This window comes from Pseudopipra pipra, chromosome 1 (genome assembly GCF_036250125.1).
Source record: "Pseudopipra pipra isolate bDixPip1 chromosome 1, bDixPip1.hap1, whole genome shotgun sequence".
Taxonomy (NCBI): domain Eukaryota; kingdom Metazoa; phylum Chordata; class Aves; order Passeriformes; family Pipridae; genus Pseudopipra; species Pseudopipra pipra.
The window spans coordinates 60608113-60632458 of NC_087549.1; the positions used below are offsets into that span (position 1 = coordinate 60608113).

At 39.6% G+C, this 24346-nt stretch overlaps 1 protein-coding gene across 4 annotated transcripts in view; it reads right to left on the reverse strand.

The window, feature by feature from the left end:
* The window catches only part of MBP (myelin basic protein), a 115094-nt gene extending 94678 nt beyond the window's left edge, over positions 1 to 20416 (reverse strand). For 2 of the 4 annotated variants that reach the window (XM_064658325.1, XM_064658300.1), the window contains exon 1: positions 20274 to 20416. The gene's annotated coding sequence lies outside the window, so the exon portion shown is untranslated. Of the gene's footprint in view, positions 1 to 19272; positions 19659 to 19871; positions 20030 to 20273 lie in introns of those variants that run through there. The other 2 variants (XM_064658310.1, XM_064658320.1) reach the window with 2 other exon arrangements.
* Positions 20417 to 24346: the final 3930 nt, after the last annotated feature.

Here is a 24346-nt window from a genome sequence, read left to right on the forward strand (position 1 = left end):
ATGCGCCCCTTGAATGAATACCAGAAGGGAAATGTTGCCCTCCTATGAAATTAAGACTGATTTATCTACTCTTATCTCAGTCACTAATATCAACAGATTCATTTAATTTGCTACATATAGGCATTTACACACAACACCACAACAAAATAGGCCGGGGGTAATTTTTTTGCATATTGGAGAACTGTTTAGGTTTGCATGACAAAACCTTGGAGCGAGGACCAATTTTTCCCAACCCTCTGAAAAGGACCAGACATATAACTGTTGGTTATTTTTTTTCAGCACCTGTGTGCTCCAGAGACAAATAATTTGATACTACAGTAAAATCAACTCTATAATGAAAATAATAATAATAAATAAAAGGACAAAGAAAGATATATAGAGAAAGTCTAAGAACAGAGACATGTCATAACCTCATTGTATGTAAAGATATGCAGTAAACTCCCAAGACCATCACTTTTCAACATCATAGCTTCTAAAGTACCATATTTCTTTTAGGATTACACCCCCCCAGCTGTGAATTTCAACGTTAGGCCTCAATGAGTCAACAACTAAAAGTCACACATTTTTACCAAATGCTAAAATAATTTTTAAAAATATAGACCAGCACACAAGGATATATAATATAAGTGCAGCATTAACCAGAAAAAAATGAAAAAAGGATGACATTTAAATTCAAATCATGGAGAATTTTAGGCCAAAGCAATAATTTTATCAGTATCGGACAGGAAAAAAGCATGGAGCAATTGAGAAACTATACAGAGAAGTATTTGTTACTTGGAGACTTTCAGTTTCTGAGATTAGGGTACTCTGAAAACAGACAAGACCTAACATCTGTTTTCCCATAAAAATATAAAAAATAGCAACAGAATAAAACCAAGATATATTTGAAAACTCACTTTTTTTCCCCTTCTCAGCTTAGAAAAACAAGCTCTCTCCAAATGGTGAATGGTATATTCTCCCTTTTAAAGTGAGGTAGGTCGCCTAAGTTTCCCAGTGAACACACTTTGTTGTGTTTCATTAACACACTGTAGAGACTGAGGACAGAACGCACACCTGCAGTTCTAAACATGCATGAATCAAAGGCATTGTATGCTAGCTCTTCTCATATTCAACAGGCCGACAGATGGGACAAGAAGATGATTCACCCTCTCCAAACAGCATTAACTGTGCTGTGAGATAACACTGAACCACTACATCCTTTTCAATTAAAAAAAAAAAAACAAACAGGAAAAATATCTCTCTCTGCCCAACCTTTGTCCCTTTGTCTCTCTCTCTTCTGACTTCATATATAAGCTATCTATACTGTAAACATATCAACCAACAGTTGGATTTCCTGTAAATTGTCCTCTGTTACATTTGGCATAAATATTGATATTACAAAAGGGTCTGACTTTCACCATACTCCAAGTTGACTCCCTCTTGACCCAATCCACTACTGTAGTCATATCTCTCTCTTCCCATAAACACACTACCAAAGGAGCACAAAATGTGATCTTTCTTTTCTGACATTAAAAAAAATGCATCCTTAACTATATGCTTATATTTCTCAATTCTTTTTGCCTTCTCTTTTACTAACTTGATTGTCTGAGGGTTCATGCATGAGATTATGCTCTTAAAGTACTTTTTGAAGTAATTTGATGGAGACTCAGTCCTCAGGATTTTAATTTGTAGGTGTGCTTAAAACATGCAACAAGGTTCAAGGTTCATGTGACAGCCTCCTAACAGATTACATTTATCTGCAGTCCAGTAGCAGAAACACAAACAAGACAGTTCTCCAGTTTGAAATGGTTTGCAATAGAAGTTGCAAGTGACACTTCATGAAGCTTAAGTAAGGATTTGTAAATTCCTCTGTTTTTAAATCAATAAATAAATTTAAGAACAAAGTAACTTAGAAAGCTGTACTCTGACACCAATCTGGGATTTTCTCTGGCAATGATACACTGTTTTGCTTTCCCTTCTGAGGAGAGAAAACAAAATTATTTCTTGCTAAGGAGAACTGTATATCTGAGGAATAAATAAATCAATTTATCTTCTTTTAAAATGAAATTTTAGTCTAGGTGTTTTGGGCTTTAGTTGCTTAGGTCAGAGGCTCAGCAGGTTACAGTCACTAAGCTGTGAGTTATCGCACTTGGAATTTTAAATAATTAATGAGTAACAGCAGCTGAAATCTGCATGAGAAACAGCACCATGACACAATTATTTTACTTATGTGCTTCTTCAAATAGGCTTTCAAGTACTCGTGCCTCATACTTGAACATTGTCTCATTTTATCTAAATCTTAAATTCCATGCGCTACTGTTGCTTTCCTAACCTTTATCCAGGGTATGTACAAAGCAAATATAGAAACAGTCATTACTGAAAACTACTGAAGAGAACAATGACTGGGAAAAATTTCCATTTGAACATGAGAATGTATGAAATGTACACAAGGCTATTATCTCCCCTTCTTTCATTAAAAAGAAAACCAGACTGTTTATTTCATGCTAAAAGGATGAGAAAAGAATGTGACAGGCCACTCATTTCTTCAGCAGAGTTTTCCAATGCAGTTCACCATTCACATCATATTCAGTGTACAAAAGAAAAAGATAATAAAATCTGGAAACATATCAAAATAATGGAGTAAGAAAATATGTGTTTCAATATGGAGACTAGCAGTGCGTTCACTTTCAAAGATTATTATCAAAATATACCTCTAATCCACTATATGATTAAAAGTTAGGTAAAGTTGTATATAATATTTACAGCACCAATCACAAGAATATCTTGTTCTTGAACAAGCTGCACTTGTAAACTATTTTATTTTTATTGGTAACTAAATATTTTTAAAAGAAGAAAATGTTTCAAACATCATCATTCGTGACAGGGTCCACAGCCTTCAACCAAGAGTGGGTTTCCAGACAGCACGCAAAGACAGCAAGTAAGTTCCTTCCCTAAAGGTCTTGCAACATAAGCAGACAAAACATGTGACCAGGAGGTAAAGCTTTCTCCCATATTACAGATATAGAACAAAGGCAGAGATAAGTTAAGGATAATACGTAAAAAATTACATACAGCCCACTTGAGAATCTTTGGCAGACATTAGGAAATTAAATCCAGACCTGTCATTCCGAAAACCCGTTCTCAGCTACTACATAATGCTGGGGTTTGTAATCACAACACACGCCTCCTTTCTTATTTCATGAGTGCTTCATGGACGTCAAGTTCTGCCATCAGTTATACAAAATAACACTCCAGCTATGATGACACAGCCAAGCAGCTTCACATGATTTTACACCAAACCCCACGAATATACAATGAGGTTATTTCTCTGACATCTTAGGTCTTCATTCAGCCAGCTTTGTCTCAGACACGGAAAATGCTAACAATCAGGCTCAAGCTTATCACAAGACAGAGTGGAAACCACTGCAACAACCCACTCCTTGCCTTTTTTTTTTTTTTTTAAACAGCTATAGCAGAAGGTCACTCATACCATGAGATAATAAGCTTGTGATTAGCACCCTCACACAGGATGTGGGAAACCAGGGATCATTTTAGAAGATACTGAAGGGAAAGATCAGTCTGGCTTGATCACAGGATAACTGTGAGTCACCAATGTGATCTGGCAGGGGAAAATAGATAAAAAAAAGATTAAAAAAAAAAAAGACAGACTGTATCATGACATTTCCAGTTAAGATAGGGAAGAATTAATGTCATCACACAAGCCACTAGCATAACATCAGCTGAATACAAGGTACAATTCCAGTCAGCCGTATTTAACAACATGAATTTTTTACTAGAACAGATGCAAGGATGAGGAGAGCAATAGGAACCTATTATAAAGGGATAAGACCAAAAGCCCCTGACTTGTCAAGCCTAAGTAAAGCAAAGCGAAATGAGTGGTGTAAGAAGAAATACATGCTGCCCACATATAAATCTAAACTGAAAGTCAGAGTCCTTCTAAACATCAAAAGAGCAGGACTCTGCTAGAACCAGAGGAGAGTAGAAAACCTAGCTGTGTTCAAGACAGAAAGCAAGAGCCTGACCACTGTATTTCAGAGACTTCATGAATGGTGTGGTTCTTACCATGGCAGAACAGCCCCAAATGACACAGGCCACTCCTTTTGCCTGAGGATATTTCAATCCATATTTCTAAACAGTGTACGTGAAGCATTGACAAAGAGGTGGGGAGCAGAGAGGGACTACCTTTTGCTGAACCTGTTCGTACACTGACAACTGACTTTAAAAAAGGATAAAATAACCAAACCCCCAAACAAAACAAAATGACAAAACCAGCAATACTCTGGAAAGAGAGAGCAAAAAGGAAATATGACAGTTTTTAGTCAGCTGGGTGTAGGACATTGGACAAATAGACTTTATTCTGCACTCTGAGTTCATTGATGAATTCCTGTTCATCCATTTTATCCTGTAAGGGATCAGTCTAGAGCATCAGAAAATTGTAACTCTCTCTGCACAGACACACATTTACTGAAGAAAGGGACCATCACTCTTGCTCAACAGCCTCTACCTTTGCAGCCTGCTCCTTGCAGCAGGAAATGCAGGCCTGAACACTCTGGGGAAGAGACGGAGCTGATCTCCATCCCAACTACAGCACAGCAGGGTCTTGGCTAACCAGTTCTTCTGTGAGCACTGGCCCTCAGGAAACAGTTGTGAGACACACAAAGTCCACTTCTGCCCTCCGCAGCTCTAGGAAGAGGAAAGGCAGCAAAACACACTTTGTTTGTATGGATACTGACTTTCAGTAGCCTTGGTTCATTTGCTGCCTTAGTAATCTGAGACATTTAATTCTCAGCACTAGATAGACTAGCAGCTTCATACAAGGCTCTTCAAGTCTCTTTAATCCCTATTTCCCAAATCATTTACAAACCAACTGGCCTTTTTGTAACATTCCTCCTAAGACTATATTCCAAAATAGTCCTTAAAATCCCCTCCTAAAACACTCGGCAGTAAACACTCCACCATAGAAATGCAATAATGAATAGTATTTCCACAGTCTATGGCTGAAACTTTATGTCACATATACATGTGAAAAATTACATAATGAACTCTTCCAGCAACTTGTTTGTGCATCACATCACTGATTCAATCGATAAAGGTCCTTCTCATCCCACTCCTTAACAGAGTCAAAACCTTTCACAAAGCTGCTGGTTTGGCTGAATTACTTCTCACCTCAAACAGTACCTCTACCCAGCCTGCTACCATTCAACTCTTAATTCACTTATAGCACTTTCTAACAACAACAACTACAGCACAAGTGCAGCCATTAATACAAGTTACTTTCTGAAGTACAAAGTCCACCACCACACCTGAATTAAAACCTGTCATTTAACATCTGCATGAGTTATCCATGAGTGAAAACAGTAGGTCTCTTATTTAACGTGGCATCATACTTTAACCAAATTTTATTAAATTGTAAGCAATTAAGTTATATCCCTAGGTTTTAACTAATTTATAACACTTTTTTTAGTGGAGTCCAGGTATTCTAAGTTAGCAGTTATGATTAGTTTGAAATGTTGCAGCTGGAGTCTTTCACACCCAAATACATTGGTGCAGGCCCACGAACAGTCTCTTTATTTCACCACTGCCCAGCTGTGGTCCCTAATATTTAGTCTGTGGCATTTTAAAACCTTAAAACCTTTGTTCTTACAAAGCTAATGCTACTGTTTAATCACTACCTTCTTTTGGTGCATCCACTAACACTAATGCATTACCATTTATAAGAAAGTATCTATTAGTAAATCCATTCCTGGTTGGTATTTGAGCATCTGCCAAAAGCAATGTGAATGTCCAAAACAAAAATACAGCAATTCTAGGGGGAAAAAAATGTTTTCCCCATTTATTTTCTTGAAGCACACAATATTCACTCAGAAAAAAACACCTTGATCAAAAACACAGCTCCACCCCCAAACCACAGGTTTCATAGTATCTGGCAAGGATGTTTAAAAACATAAGCTAAGAGCACTGCAGACTATGTTTAAAGCTAAGCAAAGTGGAAAGCAATTATCACCAGAGCTGGTTTGGGGTTTTTTAACATAGTTGCATGTAAACATTTAATCAGTTTGGATACATCAGAGTTCACTTATATTTACTCTTAAATTCAATTCGCAATGCACATAAATTTCCCTTATCTTGCCAACTACATCATATGAATGGCCAGTCCTAAAGCACTTTAAAATGACACCAGATATTGGTGGTCTGCTAGAATGGAGAAGCTTTGCAGACCATATCACAAATGCTCTCTCAAATGCCACATGGGGAAAAGGTGTAAGCAGACGATAACAGAATCAGATGCACAGTGATGCCAGGTCCAGTGGGACTGGAACATAGAGGAGTTGATGAACAAATGATATCACAACATAGCATAAACAAGGGCACCTAATAATTTTGGTACCGATTACCATTTTGCTCAAGTCAAAACATTCCAGCAACACCATTATCTTGCTCATCACTTGCTTACCATTTGCCTACTGCAAGTTGTCCAGATCCAAATGTAATCCAGAATTTTTCACAAAGGAGTTTTTTCATGGTCTGCTCCCCAACCTGCCTGATCTTATATTATAAATACAGCATCTGCAAGCAGAAGGAAATCTCTCTTGGCCAGACACACAGTATGTATGTCCCACAGCAATGCTACTCTGCATTCTGTTCGGTCTGAACTGTGACTTCTTGCCTCAGTTTCCCCCAAACACAACTTTTATTTTCTGCTTCATGTGAACCAACACTATTTTTGTGACTTGTCTGCTTCTGGCCCTTTGTTATGAATTTCTCTTAGGAGATCAATCCCAAGAATCTCTCTAATGAGTTAGTCTTGCTCTTTATAATGGGGGTTGAAGTGAAATAATTTAAGTGCATCTTTTAGTTTCTAATGATAACTTAATTTTTAGGAACTTGAGTGATATCAGACCTCATAAAAATTGGTATTCTGTGTAAAGTCCACTAGATCATAAATGATTATTATAAAAATATGGCCTCTTAGGACTGGCAATTTTTATTTACAACATGGTTTAAAATCTGTTCAAAGCATAGAGTTCCCAACAAAATACAAATAAGAATAATTTCAAATATTTTTGAACTGCAGCAATCTTTAAAGAAAAAAAAACTTAAAATGCTTAAAAAACCATATGATAGCCAACTTATTTAACTTACAGTACAGGAGGAGCTTTTATACAAACAGAATGTAATTGTAAGTCAACATACTCTTTCAAGTCAATGCCTCTCTCAATCAATAAAAAAAGAAATCACAAAATGACCCAATACCACAAAAGGACACATACAGAATAACCTTTTTATCTGTTTATTATCTATTTAAAATTAGTATGCCAACAAATCTTAATGTCTTAAAATCTTGCATTCATTTGTTCTTATTTATTTGGGTTTTTCTTATTCAAGCAAGCTCACTGAAGACAATTGTATTGGCTTGTATCAGGCAGACACTGCAAAACCAGTTTTTATGCTTGTGTGTGCCAGTATTATTGCTGTAATGCATGACTGATTATGAAATTACTTAATTGCGCTATTTCCAAAGCCCTGGTTATTTCTCTCAGGTTAAAGTACAGAGCTGGCTGATTTTGAAATACCTTTAATCATTTGTGCATCTTCAAATGTAATATTCTACCAATGTCATATTTGCATGTATAATATTTACTAAACTGAACAAGAAGAAGATGGGATTTTACACTTCATGAGTAAAGCATAAAAACAGCTTCCTAAAATGTGAAAGATACAGACATCAGAGATAAAAGTGAGAACTTATATATCTAAAATTTATCACGGAGGTACCATTTACTATTTACCTTACAGCATCTGACTTTTCCCCCTACATGCATTTTTCAGCCTCAGTTTAGAAAATGCCAATGTGATTTTGGGATACATGTAAAATCAAGTTAAAATACTGACAATGACTTTCCATCTATTATGATTTTTTTTCCTAAAGTACTAAAATCTTACTGCAATTAAACACTATTGGAAGCATTAAAATAATGAGTTCGTTACACATGCCATTCAAATCATTTTATGAAAGCTGTATTTCTGATTAATTCACTGCTGATAGGATTGATACTAGAACATTTCTAAGCTGTACAATGTAACTCTTACCATTGGTTCAGTTGCTGGTCCTGTAGAAATGTTTCATTAAATATATTTATAACTTTACTCACCAGAGGCTTTTCAGATCCTAAATAACAATGCAGGTAATAAAAATGAATATCTAAATGTACAATTCTGTACAGGACAAAGGACAACTATCATCACATGACTAAATTATTTTGATACATGATGAACTACACAGAGTAATCATTGTTCAGCGACAACAGAAGCTGGAAAATTAAACATCTGAACCAGTAAAGCATGTGGTGCCAATGATAAGATCTAAGAAACACTGAAATCCCCAATAAGTCATTGTGAATTCAGTATTCAGCATCATACATCAGGTTAAATTTATTTGCTTCATACTTCGTGCAAATCAAGCAAGTCTCAGTTTTACTGTGGGTCTTATTGCATTTGACAGTTGCTGGTGTTTTCCAAAGACCACCTAAAAACTATGAGTAATAAGGGAATATAAAAATGGTGATTAGCAGAAAAAAAGCCACGACATGATTGGAGAAGTTGTAAAAGCAGATTAGGAGCAGCAACAAAACAAAACAAAAAACCGGCAAAAAACTACCAAAAAAAGAAGCTTTAAATGCATATTAGAATACAAATATAGATTTGTTTTCTATCCCTCACTATCACCTGCATATGTGTTTCTTGATACTCTCAAGCTAATGGCAAGACTATGGACCTAAATCAATATAAAAGAGAATCCAGGGCAAAGCCCACTGGTATAAGCACATCACCAATACAATGATCAAACCAATACAACTATTAAACTTACTGTCACTTTTGCTGTCACCTTCTTGTCTTGTAAATTCCTCAAACATACACAAGGAGCAAGAATCACTCTGGAAGCAACATCCTGTTTCTAACAAGCTTGTTCCCCTGGGTCACATGAAGTCCCAACTCATTCACCACCACATTCCCAAGATGCAGGTGCTTCATCCTGTGACCAGCATGCACTCAGTCACCTACAGATGGTTGGACAGCGTGCTGGACAGCAACTGGACATCCAGAAAAGAAGAGCAGGACAGGGATTATGTATAGGTTACTAAGTTTGAGGGATCAGTGGGAAAGAAAGCATCACAGTCCAGCCTACTTTCATTGTTTATTAGTCTAAACCCACATTACATTCACAAATGCCTACCTGGATGTCATTTCTTGGCACACAAAGGAGAAGATGGTGATTAGGAATCATCAGGATGGATTTACAAAGCTTGAATCATGCCTGACCAATATGATTGCCCTCTGTCATAAAATGACAGGATTTGTGGATGAGAGATCATTGGTATCACCCACCTTGACTTTAGGATGATTCAACGTCTCCCACAGCACCTTTGCACCTAACCTGATCTAAGTTACCATGTAGGTTGGTAAAGTACTAGATGATAAAAAAAAAAATCTCATCTCTATCATTAGGCTCAAACAGCAGCTCTTAATGGTTCACAATCAGCCCATAAGCTGGTTACAGGTGGACAGGTTAGGGGCCCTAGCCTGTTTGATACTTTTAACAGCGACTTGGCAAAGTGCACAGTGCTCTCAGCAAGTCTGCAAACACTAGACTTGCAGGTGTAAAAGACACACTGGGGGGCAGGGCTGCCATTCAGCATAACTTAGATAGGGCCAACAGAAATGTCATGAGACCATAGCCTGAAAACTACCTTATTGGTGAGCAGCTCCACCGAAAACAAGTTGGGGGTCCTGGCAAGACATGAATCAGCAGTCCACCTGGCAGCAAGGACAGCTAACAGCATCCTAGGCTTTGGCAACAGAAGCACAGCCAGTGACTGAGGGAAGCAATTGTTCTGCTTCGTGCACAGTCCATTACTCTGATGTCTGCTCTACTGGGTCTACTTTTGGATCCACACGATGAACTGTTGAGTGAAGCAAGTTCAGTGGAAGGCCACAAAGATGTTTGTCAGCTGGAACACATGCCCTGTGAGGAGAGGCTGTAAGAACTGAGATTTGTTCAGCCTGCAGAAAGCTTTGAAGCACCTAGTATCAAATTTTCAATATCCCAAAGTAAATTATAAAAATTATGAGGCCAGGCTTTTCACCAGGTCCATGAGGGCAGAACAATGTCAACTGTAACCTGAGAAGTTGTAAATATTTATTAGATAAGGAGGAAATAACACTATGAGGATAATGAAGCAATGGAACAGGTAGCCTGAAACATGGTCAAATCTCTGTCTTGGAGGTTTTAAAGGTGCAACTGTTGAGGAATACATTTGGTGCAGGTCAGTCAGGTTGCAAGCTGCAGTGAGAGCTGCAGATTGAGCTCTGGCCTGAGACTAGAGGCCTGGAACTGCCAACCTTTTGCATAATAAAGGGCACAGGGACCTGTGGCCCAGCCAGGTGACTGGACACTCAGAGACACAACAGGAGCCAAGGACTCAGGAGGAAGAGCAAGACATTCATGCACTTAGACTGTGAGGCTATAAAAGTCCAGGTGTCCTTTGTTCAGGGTCCCTTCTTGAAGGCACCAGCTTGAGTTATTTCTGTGTTATTCCAGCGTGAATAAATTGTTTTACAGAATGAGACATCTGAGAGACTGCTATATGAAACCTGGGGTGGAACTGGTGAGGAAACCTGGTCTGATTGTGTGTGAGTGTGGTGTGTAGGGAGTCAAGCAGGGCACCTGCCAACTCACTGGAGTCACCCATTGTGGAGGGGCTTTGGTCCCAGCAGTGAAAGCCTCTGGCATTGGGAGTGTGACTGTCAGAGAGCCTTGTGAATGGTCAGGCTGGGATTGGAGACCCAGGTGGGAGACTGTAGGACACTGCCTTGGAGTCTCCTTTCTCCAAACATCCAACTGCTGGCACCAGGTGAGTTCACCTGGGATCTTTGGAGCAGGGAGGAGCCAAAGGGTGACTGTTAAAATTCACTGAGCAGATTCTGTATAAATTAGAATTTTGTGCAGATTTGGTGAAATCATTGGTAGTGGGCTGAGAATGGGTGCACAGCCTGATCAGTGTAAAACACGCACAGAGGAGGTGTGGAGTCCCTCATCAGGCACAAAGTGGGGGCCTAAAGTCTCTCCTATGACGCAGAAGGGTTTGGAGATCCTTAACACAACTAAACAAAGTACTACGTTGCTTGGTCGGATCTTATGAGTGATGCTGCTGTGGGCAGAAGGATGCACTGGAGACCTCCCTTCTAACCCAAATGAATTTACAAATCTATGTTAGAATCGTATACCTATGTTATGCAGAGCATGCACATTTAGGAAGACAAGAGAAGCTTCAGGCATACTCAAAACATGCTGTACATATGATCTATATACATGCAGTAAATTGAATGCCTTCACTCTTCTGTGAATTGTACACACTTACGCAGATCAGAAGAATTGTGCCAACAAGGGCCCCACAGAACACGTCCTTCAAAAGCCTCTACAAGGCTACTCGACTCACTGAATCAGAAAGACTGCACAACTTTAACCAGGTTAATCCCAATACACTTAGAAGCACTGCAACTATGGGGGGCGGGGGGAGCCACCAAAACCGGAAGCTAATTATAAATAAAAAGAGACTACACGTACAGCATACACCTCATGGTTGATACACCAGTCCCCAAAGGTAAAATATAAACTCCAGTCAAGAATTCTGAATATGCTGCTACTCAGCATTTTACCACATCACTCCATTAAGACAAGGAGCGTATTTTGTTGTTGCTATACCTTGCTTGTGGCCTCATTAAGGCCTAATGGTTGGACAAAATATTACTCATAGGAATGAAACATAGAAACCATTTACAATAAAAGACCAATTACATTGTGAAGTTTTCATTATTTCTTTCTCGCTTTTTCCAGGGGCACCAAATAATATTACTTGTGGCTATAATTTCAACCTTCACTTGGAATCAAATATGTTTCTGTGGTGCTTTCATTAATAAAGAAGGTTGTGGCATTTAGGAATTTTAAGGAGAATTAAGGGGGAAAAAACCCAACCCAACCAACCAAAACAACCCCAAACCTAGTAACCACACCACATACAAAGCTTTTTTACCACAAGAGGAGGAGAAAAATAGAATATTTCACAACCCACTCCATAAGTCAGCCAAAATTTAAGATTAACTCTTCAACATCAACAGTCCTGCATTCAGTTGAAAAGCACCTACTAAAATTTCCACCAAAGCAACAACTTTTTCATGTGAGCCTATTATGGGTTATTTCCCACTCGACAAGTGTATCTTTCTGAAAAACTAAAACAAAGCCAAATTATTGCCTACCCTCCAGGTGAGCAGTTCTGAGTCAGACTATGCTGATGAAAGCTATTCAGAACCCTACACTCATCTCTTTTCCATGAGCAAGTAAGGGCAAAGTAATAGTACAGATAAAAGATAACAACAAAAAAAACTAAGCAAGGGAGTTTCTATATGTAGAAGATACACACTTTAGTAAGAAGTCCCTCAATACAGTAACTTACACCATCTGAGGAAAGAATCAAAAAGACGCAACAAGCACCAAAGAACAAATAATTGGGTTTACTCCTATTTTAACTCTCTAGAATGGTGTGAGCTATCAAAGCATTACAAATGCAATACAGTAAGGGTCAAAAAGTTTCCTATTATAATGATTATATCATTCTTTATGGATAAAGCTCCAAGCCACATATCAATCTCTAAAGTTACTGCTTTTTATTGTTTCATCACTATTTTATCCCATACCACAGAACTACTGAACACATCAGCCAATTATTTTCCTTCATTTGGCATCAGCTTTTGCTGTCATAATTTCACCGTAACAGGTCCTTTACGGGCACAAACTTGCACAGCCGTCCTTCACACACAAAAAAACCCCAGCACATGCACAAATCCACAATAATTCCTTCTGTATCTTCTTAATACTCAAAGGGACAAGGATATTATTTTATTTTGATCACTATAAGTTCTATCAGATAATATTCCAACGCTACTTTTCATCCAGAAAACTAACAAGATCTGACAAGAGAGTTTAACTAAAGATTCATGTTTTAAGAGTTAAAAGAGAAGAGTGATGCTGACATCTGGGAAATAATGATGGAGAAAGATAACCGAAAAGCATTACAATACATTACACAACATCATAAAGCAATGTCTTCCTATAACCATGAGATGTTGCGGATTTAACTGCCATCCCAGAAGCTGATGAGTCTCTTCCCAGATGAGCTGAGAGTCTAATATATATATATATTATTAAATATATTAGTCAGGTAAAAATGGCAATGAGATAAGGGTATGTTGATGACGCTCAGGTTTAGGCACAGATTTGAAGGCCAGAGGACAGTAACGAGTGTCACTGGGATCTGCAGAATTGCTGCATAAAAAAAAAAAAAAAGGTAGTGGGTATATTCTAGGTACTGGGTACTCCAGCCTGAGGAATGACCATCTCTACCAATTAACATTACCAACCTGAAGCCACTCTACCTCACTTCAGTTTGCCCATCTGAAGCCCATCTAGGAAAACTAGAAATATGAATACTATTCTGAAAGTACAAGACAACTGTCCTTAGGGCTGTGGGGCTATTGCTATATTGGAAACTACGATTTTACCATGGCAGTTTCACCAGTGAAACACCTTATGTTCAAAGATGAACATACCTCATGATTGGCTTCTTAACACCATACCACACTTTGGCAAGACCACGTCCAGAAAGGGCTGACAGTAGATCCTAAGACACAACAGATGATGCAGCTATACACTGTCCTCCAAAAGACCCTTGGACACCCAGAATACACAACTGCCTTCCAATCTGGAAACTGTCACAGCCCAATTTACAACTGAAAACAAAAACAAAAACAAAACTGGAAGTGCATTGACAGCTACAGAACAGCTGTATTTTAGGGCTTTTCTAGGCTTTGGGTGACAAATACATTACCATTGAGATGACAGGCTGTTGTTGCACTGTACAAGTCCTTGATCTAACGTAATCCATTACATATAACCATTATTTTTCATGGTCTTGGATGTATTCACAAGACCAATCAGAAGAACTGAGTCAAAAATGCAGCCAGAACAGCTTTATTTGTGTCTGGCAGTACTGATCTCTCACACTGCCAAACCTCCTTTTTTTAAGTGTCTGAATTCCAAAGATAGCTACAAATTGTCCAACTGCACCACTTTACCTGAATTTTCTGACTTTCAAATAAGAACAAATGTACTTTCATTTGTGATCCAGAGATTTCAAGTCTTTAGCAGACATCAAAGATAACGCACCATGTAAACATATTAAAAAATACACTACTTGCCTGAATTAATTTTAAGAATATATGTTGGTGCGTATTTGCTTTGATTTTCCTCTCCCTCTAACTTTCAAAGCATAATAGTTAGAAACTAGATTCCCTCAGTTGTTAACTTAACCAATCTGAAAAGACCTGAATTTAAATATTACCAAATGTTTGAGCATTCCCAAGTGCTTGAAAAGATAAATACTGAGAATTGCAATTATACACTTAAGAAATTTTATAAGTGTTGGAAAGAAACACAAAAGTTAGATTTAAAAAACATTTTTCATTCCAATGTGCAAAACAAACCTAGTACAGCTCATACATTGATCAAAAACTGCTGACATTTTAAAAAAAAATATGTAAAACCCACTATTGTACCTTCAGTCATTGTGTATTTAAAAAAAAAACAACAACAACCAAACAACCTCTGATTTGATCAGTCTTTTCAGATTCATTACTTTCCTTGTTTCTCCTATTTAAAAGGCCTTCTGAAAGCTTCGGGGGGAGGGGGGGGGAGTAAAATAAAAAGCAATAGTTCAGTAAATATTTAGAAAACTAAATTCCCCACTGAGTTATTTCAAAATCACTTCAGGACAGAAGCAAAAAAAAAAACTGGTTGGGAATTTCCATGTTATTTCTTGTTCTTCTCTCACGTGCCTTTTGTGTGGGCTTTCCTGGGTTATGTCCAAGATTTACAACTATTCCAAGCAACAGAGCTGGGATTTCACAGTTACTGCAACTGATGCAAGAAGCCTCATAGGAATGATCTCACTCTACATTAACCAAAGAGTTCTCTACTTATTTTTAATGGAGCATTTTAAGAAGCATAAAGCTTCTTTTAGATTATGAAAACCTCAGAACATTAAAATCTGAATACTGTTGTCAGGAACCACTTAAGTATAGGCTATTTAGAAATTCTTTAGCCACCTAATAAATGTTCATAATAGATTCTGAATCCTTTAAAGAACATAGTAGTAAGGTGTATGTCAATCTCTACCCAAAAAGTTACACTCAGTGTAATCAACCTTTTACAGAAGGGTCAGTCTTTGCAAACCTCTCAAATAAGAAGATGAGGTGTAAAAAATTTGTAAGAGATTGAGCGATATCTCCTGGACACCAAGAAAAAGTCTTTTAAAAAAAACCAAAGACCAAACTCTGAAAACAGCTGGCAAAGCAAGAAAACATGAGTACCACTTGTTATTTAGAGAAGTTAATGAAATTTTTAATCATAAGCATAACTAGCATCAAAACTATTTACTACTATACCCAAAAGCCCATGTGACATGAGGATTCAAACAGGATAACATTTGATATATGTGGTGGTTAGACGGAATACATTTCTTCATGTGCTACTAATACAAGAAAACAACCAGAGAAAAGAACACAGAAAGTACATAATGATTGAATGAGATAATTAAGTAAAGAAAATGTAAAACATGTTGTGACATAGCCTTTATTTAATGTCACCAAATATGTAAGATTAGATGCTATCATTGTCTCGCTGGGGGAGATCCCTCAATGAACTTTTGTGCAACTCTTTCCAATAATAGCCAATTCTACAGTGCTTAGCATAACAAAGAATATTTTGTATAAATTCTCAAGTTGGCAAAACCCTTGGAGAACTAGATTTCAGTTGTGGCATCTTAATTTGTGGTCTAGTCAGTATTACTATATTGTGCTCCTTCAGCTCAAATCCAGCACTCATGCATTGTCTCATCAGGGGGAGAACAATCTGCCTGCAGAATGATTAGTAGGAGACCCAGAGCTATGACTGAAGCTCTGGGTAATTATTAACAGTAATACAGCTCTAATGTAATCTCCACCGAAGTCAGCCACTGCCTTTGGCAACTGTGTCCAACTTGCTCATTTCATAGCAATTATCTAATTAGGTCCAAATCTTTCTGTAGAAGGTTGGGTGCCCCAGAAAATGGACAGAAATATGCAAAAAAAGTACTGAAGCCTAGTGTTACCTGTCTGAAACTCCAGTTATACAAGTGATTTGAGCACCCGAGCTCTAAAAGCATATATCCTTTTCCTGATTCTTCTGCACTCGGTTGCTTTTTTTTTTTTAAATACATATAAATTCAGGCTTCTTCAGAAATTGCAATGTCCTGATGATTTTTTCTTGGAAGCACCTAAGAATTCTGGACACCTTTCTGTCTTCAACAGAGTATTTTTAAGAAACCAGACAAATTCCTGTCTTATAAAAGACTATGAACTGGCTGCATCTAAAAGTTCCTGACCTCATGCTCTTCATTGCTGCTGTCTTTTATTTAAGAGCCTCAATGCAGAAAACGTGAATAACAATTTCAACCTGACATCTTGCCTGAAAGAAAAAATATTCAGGTAATTAAACACCACAGGACTGAGCACTTCACCAATGATCCAGAAGACTCTGCTGTCCTTTAATCCATGAGACAGTTTACACTTTAAACCTTGTATGCAAGATCAGAATCTTAGACTACAAACTTTCCAGTCTTCTTCCCATTAAACACTGGTTATGCTTTCAGCGTTTTAATAAGAAAATATTAGATTTCATCCACATTAATGTTGATTTCATCAACATTTGACAGTGCTGACTGTCAAAAATTCTTATGTTCTCATGTAAATTAAATCAATTTAGTTCTGAAAGTAAAAATTTGAACCAAATGGCCCAGGTTCTAATATATGAGCACCAATCTTATTTTCATGACTCTCCCTTTTGGCAGGTAAGAAGTTAACAGAAAACATATTATTTTGAACAATGAACAACATTTACTACTTATGCTTCAAGCAAGAATGAAATGTCTATTTCAGTTTATTTGGTCTTCTCTCCACAGTTTATTATATAAGTGTTTCTTTAGACATAACAATCATGAAGCAGAGTAATTAGAGCCTAAAGTGTAATTATATGTTCTATTTGATGAAATAAATAACTGAAGTGGCTATTTCAAACATATGGGTAATTTATATCAAGCACTGAATAAAACCACCACAAAAAGAACACACAAGAAATTTTTGCATATATAATGGTATTGAGACTGAGACAGTTTGCTCTCTTGCTTCATCCTACAATTATTATTCCACTATACCTTCATTTGTAATTCCACACACCGCTATCACTCATCTTCTCAAACTGTCAGAACCAGAAGGAACTGGATGCATTTTCCAACTACACTATCAATTCATGGGGTGACCAAGGTCAAGTCTTGGTTGTTGCCATGCCTTGAAAACAGATATAATCCTCTCTGCATGTGCAGGATACTTTGAGTCAGTGATTTCCAGTATACTGACAAGCTTGTCTTTAAAGAGGATGTAAGGCCTTAGCTAACTAGAAATCTAGGTATCATATGGAAGCTGACCTTATGAGAAATAAATCCCAATTCAAGAACACTTTTGTCATAAAAATTTTCACAAACACTCAAAATTAAGCAATTAAAAATATGAAACTATTTTTAAGTAATATGCTGTAATTTCTATCATCAAGGGTCTGACCTAAAATTTATCACCACAATAGTGACAATAGTGGCTGTAACCTTATTCATATCACCTATCATGATAGAATAGTGGCTTGGAAAGTCTGTGAACACTCTTCAGCAGTACAGCATGGCATAAACCCAATTTCTGCTCTTAATTCTCTACTTATTATGAATAAAATGAAGTTGACAATACATTTTATTAATGGCTTTCTCCCAATTCAGTGAAAATGAATTTGAATCTATTTCGTTAGGATACATTAGAAGAGTGTGGCACTCTTTGCCCTTTTCTTTACATTATAAATACCAAACTTTATTTTAAATGCATTATCTCAGAGCCTAATGCATGAACACTGCTTGGAAAATTAATATTCATCAATATAACTCCTCTCCATAGGCCTTTGCAATCAAGAAATTGCTCTCTGACCATCTTATCAGTGACAAATAATGTCTGTAGAATGCTTCATCTCATCATCTATTTCCTCAGAGACTAAAAGTCTACATGGCTTCAGACACTACTGTATAAGATCAAAGAATATACAACACAAAAAACTTTTTGTCTGTCAAGCACAAAGGCAACACTTCTACCAAAGGGAATCCTTGAGCCACAGTTGCCTGCAGAGCATATTCTGAGGAAGCATCACTGCAAGCTTTCCCTATCCTGATCCTCTCTAGGCACTTACCAGTAGAAACTTTGGTATAGCCTGGTATGGCATTTATAATGTTCTTATAGGTGTTCTTTAGAATCATTCAGAAGGCAATCTGCAACAGACAGAGTTGATCTAAAACACAAGTATTTAATCCGTGATGCTTGAGAGCTTTGACAGACTCATACCAGTTATTACTAACTGCTCTAAGATCATTTAAAGATTTTAGAGAACTGTTTCCTACTTGATTGCCAACAGTAATCAAATCATTAACAAAATCCAAGACTGTTCTCTTACTCTGTTATTATTTACCTTGACTGACAGGGTAATCATCCAGCCAGGTATTTCAAGCCTTTATACACAATTGCCCACAATTTACAGGTTAATTTGTCTGTATCTGTGAACTAGCAGCACTCCATAGACACAAAACTATATTAGTCTCAGGACTTCATAAAATAATTTATGGATATAACAGAAATAAAACAGTGCAATATACTTGCTGTCACTCCTAATCATCTGACTCAATTTTGGATCCACTGAAAAGGGGGAAAACTTCAGTTTCTCCACAAGAAAGCCTTTTCCCAGTTTCTTCATATTATTTTAATCAACTTTACTCCAAATGTAGCATCTGATATATTGTAGCACAAAGGCGGAGCACACAGGAAACACTATCACGATGGACCTACTTAAAAATACATGTTTACATTCTCTCCAAGGCAAACCGCGCAGCGATTTTTTAAGAAGTCCCCACAAGCGTACGAAGACACTAAAACTGCAGCCTTTGCTATCGCCACAGCTCATCACAGACAGAGTTATTTTAAACACCGTCAAACCCCCCACAGCAACCGCACAGCCCTTGCACAGCCGGTGACACGCACCAGAAGCACGGCAGCCCCGAGCCGAGCCGAGCCAAGCCGAGGAGGGCGGAGAAGGTGGCGGGCCGCGGGGGCGCTGACAGGAGCGTCCCAGAGGCTCCTCGCAGCCGCCGCAGCCCGGTCCAAGCCTTCCTCACGGAAACTTCAAGGAAATCCCTGCAAGAGCCGGTGAGCGCCCAGCCGCGGAGCGGGGCAGCCGGTGGGATCGCGGCGGGGGCAGCACCTGCCCCGCTCCTCAGCTCACCGCCAGCGCCCGTCGTGAGGCTCGACCCCACGAGACAAAAAAAAAAAAAAAAAAAAGAGAAGTTGGCCGTTTCTGTTTAAGGCTTTGCGATGTGAAACCGGAAGCCCAAGGTACTGACTGATTGCAGGCCTCCTGCCCCGCTCCCCGCCCGGTTATGTAAGGCACAGCCGCCCCGACGGAGGGCGAGCCCCGCGCCCGTCGGCCCCCGCGGCGAGGCGAGGACGAGACACCTCCGCGGGGCCGGGCCGGGCAGCTGCCCAGCTCTCCCGCCGATCGCCCCGAGCACCGCTCTCCCTGTCCGCAAGTACCTGTTCCGCCAGCAGAATCCCTCCCCCGAGGGAGCCCAGGGGCCACCTACCTGCCCACCTGTGCCGGAGCCACCTGCTCCAGGTGAGCCACCTGCTCCAGGTGTCCCGCAGCGCAGCCCGCCCTCCGCCGAGCCCCCCGCGGCTGCCCCGCCGAGGAGGATGGGACGCGGGGCTCGCACGGCGAAGAGGAAGAGAAACAAGTCGAAACACTGTCGTCCCCCCCGCCCCCCCGCCGCCCTGGGTGAGCCGCTCGCTCTGCCGCCTCCTTCCCCGGAGCACAACAACAACAAACACGGCGGAGCTCAGAGTGCGGGCTGGGCACGGCCCCGGAGCCGGCGGCGGTGGGGAGGCCCCCGGCTGCCCCTCTCCCTTCCCCACCGCGAAGCTGTCCGGAGAGAAAAAACAAAACCCAAACCACAAAATAATAGAGAAAAGAGTAAATCGTAACGCACCCGGCGCGTCCTCCTGTACTGCGGTGCTCCGGGGGCTGCATGCAGCGGGCGGGGGCAACCGGGGTGCGGGACGGCAGCGCACACGCAGCCCCCGCCCCGCCACCCTCCGGGAGCGGCGGCGGCCAGGTGCGGAGAGAGGCAGGGATGGAGCAGGGAGCGGGGAACCTCCGCGCCGCGCTCCCTCCCGCCGCCACAGAGCCGCGCCTCCTCCGCCCGCCGGCGGGCGAGGAGCTGCCCCCGCTCGGTGTCGGCGCTGTGTGGTTTGTTCCCTTGCTTCTTCCTGACCCCCGGCCCTCCCCGTGGAAGCCTGGCAGCTGGCTCCCGTGCCGGGCGCACGGGAGGTGCGCCCGGCAGCCGCGCCCCGCCGCCCGCCCGCCCCTCGGCAGCCGCCGGCGCCTGGGCAGGAGCAGCGGGCGAGGGCGCCTGCCGTGCCCAGCAGGCGGGGGCGGCCAGGGCAGGGACCCCCGGGGGCGATGGAGGGACAGGGACCCGCTACCCCTCGCGGGGCGGGCACCGCTCTTCTCCTTGGTGAGGGACGCGAGTGGGTCTGGGCCACGACGAGGCGAGCCGTGGCAACCTGCTTGCCGTACCTGCCCGGGGCTCACTACCCTCTCGGTCCTGGCTGCCGTGGGCCGGTAACTAACTCCCATAACTGGGCCTACGGGAATCCTAATAAATCTGACTGCCTAGGGGAAAAAAGGTGCCTGTGGTTTTAGACTCAAAAGCCCGCAACAGAGATCTCTGCCTGCTCCGAGTTCCATCGTGAATCTCGTCATTCCAACGGGAACCGCATGCTGTCCCGTGGGCTTCCTGCAGCCCATGACCCACTGTCACTTGAGCATGAGGCACAGGCAAACTTCAGCCACTGTGAAATGAAGTTTCACAGCACGAGCCCTAAGGGTCGGGCTCTTTGGGGTTTATAGGGATTAGAAATGCCTTTTGTGTTTCATCCAGCATCTGGGGATCAGTTCACTCTAATAAATATTTTAGACAAATACTGTTTCCATCCAGTGTGAAAATGCAAAAGTACAAAATAAATTTATAGACCTTTTTTAAGAAGATGCTTTATTTGTAAAGTTCATCAGTGATTACTGTATCTGTTTAAACCACAACAGATGGAGAGTTATTAACTCAGCTACACTCTCTCATTATGTAAAATTTTTTTGTCCTGCTATCCATCTTTGAAGATGAAGGAGGTCTTAGAAAAGGATTTTGGGCCAGAGTAGAAACTCCATGTTCTTATGGGTAAACAGTTATTTGGGTAAACATTTCCATTATATGAAAGGAAGATCCTACTATCCTAACAGTGCAAAGTAGGAAGTTTGCAATGTTAGTTTTTATTATATGTCTGAAGACTACCATGCAGCATACTAAAACCTGAAGATAAAATGCTGGCATGTGAGTTAGAAAGGATCACAGAAGGAAGGAAAAAGTGAAGAGGAAAAGAATAGGTGGCATATCACCATTTTGAGCAATTCAAAGTCTGGGAATTTTATGTTAGGAATACATAAAATACTGTTCTTTCCTCACACTCCTCACACTGGCAAAAAGATACCACTTTCTTTTGCTGGAAATTTGAGGAGCACATTAAATGAGTTCAATACTTTAGCTTTATGTATATTTTTTTACTTTTAAATGGTAACTTTCTTAAAAGCATGGCAAAAAGAAACCAATATCTAACAACTTTAAAAGATAACAATTTCAGTTTTCAGGTGCTTATCTCTGCCTTTTTTTGCATAAAAATCTCAGGGGAAAATTAGTTCCAAAAATCTCATTTGATCACAGTCTCAGAAGGCAGATTAATAAATTATGACAATGAGATTAGAACCCCAATCTTGTTTTCTTTCAAATTAAACTGATCTGAGCTAGAATAATTATCCTGCGGCCAGTGTGTCAAGTTAAAATCTTTGCATAGAAATGTGCATACACAAATTATACGTTCATATATCTCTACACATGTGTGTGTGTGTCTACATACACTTATGCATATTACTCCATTGAGGCCTAAAGGTATATAAAGGTGTGAGGCGATTCACAATTACAGAATGTGGACACAGTATGTAGGGGAAAAAAGTTGGAAAAATTATTGCCCTTGTACAGCTGTGTTACCTGGCATAGCTGCAACAGCTCTCTCTTAATGTGTTGAACGTCTCCCTGTTCAGTTTGTAGTTTCCCTTATTGCTCCAGGATTTTTGTATGTTATCAGATGCCAGTATGCTTATTTACATATACTCATAAAAATTAAACTTTAGTAAAACCCACTAGAATCATTGGACAGCATTAGCAGCTAGAAATGTAGACATTCTGATTTGCCCATTATAGTTCTGCTATTCATAAATGCCAGCTCCTGGAAACATTTCATGATGAAAACAAGTGTGTATGTTCAGCAGCAATGTATCCACATCTACAAAGCCATATCGCTTCTTCTTCTGTTTGCTTCCTTTTACAGGAAGAAAAGAAAAATATCATCTTCTTTTTAAATATTGCAAACACTATTTCACCCCTGGTCTTTGGGACGCTGTAAAGAGCTCTATCTGAATAAACAACAGTATGAAAACAAGTAATAGAGGAAAATTAATCTTGATTTTTCATTTAAAGTAATTGTCCAGTAAAAATTGCTTCAGTCAAGTATGAAGTGTTCCTTTATGCAAATGAGAGGGAATGAGAAGAGAGCAGAATTTGCACAATATTTCATATGTATTTTATACTACAATTGGCTGGTTATTATTCTTAATGAGAAACAGTTGACCTTGTTGGCCAATAGGTTAGACTTATTAGGAAAACTAAAGTTTGAGTGTGAAAGCCTCATAATGGGTAACCAGACCAATGTCATATAAACTCAAAGAATGATTTAATTAAAATTCACTGAATGCTATTGAATTAAGATGAAAGAACAGCTATTCACTTTCAAGAACTGAAAATGGGAAATAGCAAAATGCTGTAATGAGTAACCGTCATTGAGGCAGTGGAGATTGCTGATGCAAGATTAGCAATATCAAGCCCTACATGCAAAGGAAACATAATCTAGACCTAATTAGGAGTCATTTGAAATTTTTTGTGAATGGACCTTTAGTGAACTCCAGATGATAACACTTTCATTTAAGTCTTAGAATCAAGTCTTAATTATAAAAACTTGCAATGTTGACGTATTTTCACAGAAACATTTTATTATGTATGAGTCCTTGAAAATAACAATACAGTGCTTACCCTATTTTTATAAGTAGAATCAGACAAGTTGTTGACACATTTTTTTCCCAAGAAGACTGATACAAGAGCATTTTCTCAGCAAGTATTTGTTTGAGTAATGTCAGACTGTCTGTATAGGCAAATGGAACACCATTATCTGCAGATACTGAGATTGGAGGAAAATATCGAGTTCGGCATTCTTCCTGAGGAAGAGAGTGCTTTATAAGCAGATACTGACTTTTGTGGACTATTGAAGAATACGCATTTTGGATTTTATGTGGTGTTTCATATTTTACTGTATAATTCCCCATATTCTGTACTTAAAGTTCTGGTAATTTCCTTTGTCCCTCATGGCCATGAATCCCGTTTCCCCATTGGTCAGTTTTTGGTGCATTGCAACACTTTCCCTATATGGTTATTCCATCCCCTTGGTTTGCCTCTTGCTAGAATGTTCTCACCTTACCTATGTAAGGTGGGAGCCATTTTGAAGCAAGGAGTTAAATAAAGGCTTTTCTTCTCACCACCACCCTGAAGTGTTCTGGCCCTCATTTTTCCACCTGCGTCAGTCATGTGTTAATGATCAATGTATCCCAAAGTTAGACTTGGTTGATAAGAAATTTCTGTATAGTTAGGGCGACTAATCTTCAGAAGATCTCACCAAATATTTAGAAAAATGTCTCAAAATGTCCTTCTTCATCAAATACTAGTGAAAGGGGCAGTGAAAAAGCCACCATTTCTGAAAGCTTTGAGTCTCCAAAAATTTGCATTTTAACTTCTCAATGAACCTCGAGATTCAGGGAGGTATTCTGCAGCCACAAGTGGACAGACCCTCTTCAGATATCTTGTCAGAATTCACTGTCTCTTACTAGCCATGGGTATTAAGGCAT